General features: G+C 42.4%; 1 protein-coding gene across 1 annotated transcript in view; it reads left to right on the forward strand.

The window, feature by feature from the left end:
- The window catches only part of sema6b (sema domain, transmembrane domain (TM), and cytoplasmic domain, (semaphorin) 6B), a 195,888-nt gene continuing 191,162 nt past the window's right edge, over positions 1–4,726 (forward strand). The window contains exon 1 of the mRNA XM_015370359.1: positions 1–722. The gene's annotated coding sequence lies outside the window, so the exon portion shown is untranslated. The remainder of the gene's footprint in view (positions 723–4,726) is intronic.

The raw sequence follows: 4,726 nt of genomic DNA on the forward strand, positions 1-4,726 counted from the left end.
ATGACAGCAGCGCGCTAGATGCTGCTCTGAGAGGAACGCAGCGGTCCTCCCATCAGTTCCATGGAACAGGAACCGTTTTGTTTTAAAAACCAGTCGATGAATGAGACTTCGCCGTGCGCAACCTCTTCACGCAGCGGAGAAGGCAAAGTGTTTGTCCCCCAAAAAGAGAACCGAGGTGGAAACCACGCAGCAGAGACAGAGCAGCGGCGGCGCTCAGCGGGGAAATAAATAAACCAACTATTGTGGGCACAGCATGGACATGATCCGGGGGAGCAGCGACTGAAGAGGCTGATGTGATTTCCAGACGGATGTGTTGTGCTTTATTTTTTCACCCCACTGCGTCCTGATTAGTTTCTAGATCTCAGACTTGGTATATTGCAGCAGATACTGACCATGTGTCGTTGCGCCACATAGACGCTCTTTGTGGAGCGCTCTGCACCGGGAGGGACAGGTGGTGCATGTGTGAATGCTGAGATCAGTAAAGCAGGGTAGGGACGCACCAACCCCCTGAGACAGTTGTTTTATTGATGTGGGGAACAGTTTTTCCCCCCCTTTTTTTTCCAAAGACAGGTGCGACAGGAAGGGACAGTTTCCAAAAAGCCCAACACGGGATCTGATAACGCACTAGATAGCGCTCGGATATTTGGTACCAAGTGGGACACAGGCAATTGAGTAACACTATTGTTGCTCCTGCAGCGCTTTTTCTCTCCTGGTGATCAGAGGTAAGTGAACCGAGGGGTCCGGTTAAGGGCTGTGCTGCTGCTGCTGGTGCGCTGATTTTACTCTCTCTAGCCTTAATGTTTTGGACGCATTGATTAGTGGAGGGAATCTAGTTATCCTGCTGCTGGTGCGCTGATTTTACTCTCTCTAGCCTTAATGTTTTGGACGCATTGATTAGTGGAGGGAATCTAGTTATCCCAATTGAACCAACTCAGCCTACAGTCAGTTGTGGCTGTAATCTGTGGTATCTGCGCGTCTAATTTCATACTGCGTAGTTTGCAGCCGCACTGAAAACCAGATTTGAGCTGTCAGAAGCCATACGTCCACTTATTTTAGATATAACCTGGTGGATAATCTCTTGTTGTTTTCTGTCAATTAAAACTACCCAACTGTTGTTTTTTTTAAAGAAATATTTAAATCTAATAAATCTGTACTTAATTTAAATGTGATATTTGGAAATTTTGTTTTAGAATTGCTTTTGGTTTTTAATCTGCTGTCTATGTTTCACTCCAACCTCCAGTGTTGAGCATCAGAATGCTCTACCATGTTCCTCATCCTTATCTGCATGCCTCTTGCCTTTACAGTACAGAGTATACAAAAACGCCCAAGCTTCCACAATAGCATGGCTCCAAGTTGCCTCAAGTTTTCCCATTTGGGAGCTGCGCATTTTTTTTCCTGTGGCCCCCCCTGTTTCAAATTCAAATTGCCTTTAGAGGCGCCTTTTGTCCAGTTCTGAGGTTTGTGGAGTGGAAAAAAGAGATAGAGAACTAACTAAAGCCCCTAAGGAATAGGGGTGCTCTTAAAAATGAGCCCCAGGTTGTGTGAGAGGAGAGGAGTGGGGAGTTACAGAGGGAGAGAGGCATCTAAAGAAAGCGAGGCAGTCCAGTGTGAGGAGAGAAGACCAGCAGCTCCTTTAACCTTGCTGTCACTCTTAACAGTATCAATCAACCTTGGTGGAAAAGAGGCTCTTTAATTCCTTTTCCTCTGGGGTGTCGCCTGCTCTGGCAGCCAGAGTTCAGGGAGGCTGCTGGAGGCTGCACACAAATCCTCCCCCCCCCACTGCTTATATCAGACAGTAGCACCATGTATCAAGCTTCAGCTTTTTAATTCTACAGAGGGCGCAGTACCTCACACCTTTGGCATTACTGAGATTTTGTTACTTTACAACTACAAAATTCAATTAGTTTAATATTTAAAAAGCAGAAGAGGGAAGCATAAGATGTAAACCAAAATACTGTGAAATAAGTCTGATCTACAAAATGTGGAGATAGTTTTGATGTAGCAGCTCTTTTTACTTTGATCGACAAAGAAGAACATTAAAAAGCTCAGGAGTAAAGTTGTAAAAAAAAAATAATAAAAAAACATGGGGAAATTACTAAAAAAAAGCTTGCTAATTTTTAATACTCTCAATATTCATTGTTTAATCCATTGTCTGAAAACAGAACCATTATGGCACAACTGTAGAGCATTAAATACATGACCCGTACAGGCGGTAAGAAATTGAGCTTTTATCAGAGAAGCAGCCATGGAAACACTGGAGGAGCTGCTAAGATCCAAACCTCAGGTGGGGGACTATCTGTTATTGGGACAATGATCGGTTTTACACCTCGAATATATATATATATATAGATGAGAAGCAACAAGAACCTGTTGATAGAAAAATTAAATAAAAGAAGTTTACAAAAGTGGATTATGTTGCATAGAAGCAAAACTGTGTGTGAGGTAGAAAACAATGGACATCAATCTGAACAAACCACCTCCAGGGATACCCTTGGTGGAAGAAACATCCTTTGATTATGAAATATAAAGCGATCAAAACAAAAAAACCTAAGAAAACCCCCCCCTAAAGATTGACCACATTATCTCCATGAGGACACCTGTGGGTGGCAGCATCGGGATGCTACTTTTTCAGCAGGGATAGAGAGGCTGGTTAAATTTGAAAAATACAATGCTATAATGGAACAGTGTAAAAAAAGAAAAGAAAAGCATTTTGATGTGTTTTTAGAAGCTTTTTATCCAGACTGACTGAGCTTTTGCTAATTTGTAAAGAAAATGAAGAAAATGTTAGTAGTTGTGTAAATATAGTAGGGACAAGCCTCGAAATCTGTGTATATAAAGTATTGATTTTTTTTACGTTATTTTATTGGTTAGATTCAATTTGTACAGAAGTAATTTATCCTGTCACAGGGTGTTATGTTCGTTTGTCAGATAAACTCCCAATGAAACAGATGATGGAAGGGGGGTAGTAATATGTTATAAAGTTCACTGTACATGTGTGAATTACTGTAGATCTAATGTGCTGACTGGCAGGTGGGATACATATTAAATGAAACCTGATGTATTCATATATTTGCCTAGTCATGTATATGTTTCAGCTTTCTCGGGAGAACACAAACGGAGAGACAAACACATCTTTTTCTGAGATCCACATGGCCAGAAGAAGTCTGTAACGACATATGCTGCCATCAGACGCGATTATTTTTATCTGCTGTTCCTCTGCAGGTATAGGAGAGGGGATAAATGTTGTGCTGGTCCATGTATAAATAACCTCACTGTAGGAAGCAAGACTCCTTCCAAGAGAAATGACTCAGTAGGAGGCGAGACGGTACAGAAATTATTTAGGACAAACATAAGGAGAGCAGTTTGAAAAACTATACCTGATGCTGGAGCTCATGTCCTAGACAATAAGTGTTTAGTCTAAAATCCCCTGTAGAAGCAAACACTGCAATCCCATGTAAAGGCCTAATAGCAGAGGGATTTTGTGTCAGTGAAGAACTCAGATAACAAGGCTAAATTTGTGCCCAGGAAACCAGGCGGTATGGGAGGGTTTAACGTTCCAAGGTCCTGGAGCTGATGTCAGTTTTTGGCGCCTCTTTCTGTATCCCCAACGCTTCGTCTCTCTGCAGCTTAACAAACTGCTCGCTGGAGCTTGGCTAATCCTTGGCTAGAAGTGCCCAGTGATTTATTATAAAGTTAGCTCGTTTAAGGAGATCTGCAACATCGCTTCCTATACACACGGCCCCTGACAGATTCCTGCTGTCTGAACTCTGGAGTCTGATTGGCAATTAGCTTTAAGAAGCCGATGTATGTTCAAGGATCAAAGACACGGGAGAGAACAGCAGGGTGAGAGTTTGTCTGTGTCCATCAGGGGGAAATGTAAGGGTCAGTGTCTATCTAGTTGTGTCTGTTTGCCTTCCTGTATTGTGCGGCCTCTGTATGTGTGCACATGTGTGAGTCAGTCTGTCTGGGCCCTATGCGAGTGTGATTCAGTGCTGCCAGCCTTGGTTGAATGGGTGCCCTGTTCGAGCCCTGCTCCTGACGCGAACAGCCGCTTGGGGCCTCTTGCTTTAGAGCAAGTGTTGCGCCCTTTGTGCAGAAATAACAGGTGCCTTTACACAGTTATTTAATCCTTCATTATTTGCTGAACTGCGTTGGTGGCGGGTTAACTTCACCTGTGGACCCGAGGCAGTAACTGCACAGAGGGACAAGTCATACTATATTTTAGTGTTATACTGATCAGCTCAAGATGTCTCTGAAGTCTGAACCCAGCAGTATATGATATAATACATGTTTATGTTGCTTTTATTCACATTGTTAAAGTAAGAACTTGTAGATGGAAATGTATCCACCATTAAACAAAACAGAATGAAACAGAATTGCATTTCGCTTTTATTGATGAGGTAGTATCCTCGTTTATTTCACCAGAGAGAGGAGCATTATCACTTAGAAACCTTTAAGCAGCAGGATGAGCTGCCTATAAGAAATCATTCCGACTGCTTGGTCAGCACTGTCTCTCCACCAGCCTGTGCCCATTTTAGCCGACTGCTGTGCTAGCAGATTGATAGCAGTAGCTTCATCACCGTTATCAATACTTTGGCTTTCTACGCACAGATTCTGGACAGGCAAGTTATGTAGCAAGACAACCGCTCCAAGGTATGCCTTTAAGGATGCATGTGCAGATATATATATATATATATATATATATATATATATATATATATATATA

Source organism: Cyprinodon variegatus, unplaced genomic scaffold (assembly GCF_000732505.1).
Source record: "Cyprinodon variegatus isolate N-32 unplaced genomic scaffold, C_variegatus-1.0 Scaffold45, whole genome shotgun sequence".
NCBI classification, from domain to species: Eukaryota; Metazoa; Chordata; class Actinopteri; order Cyprinodontiformes; family Cyprinodontidae; genus Cyprinodon; species Cyprinodon variegatus.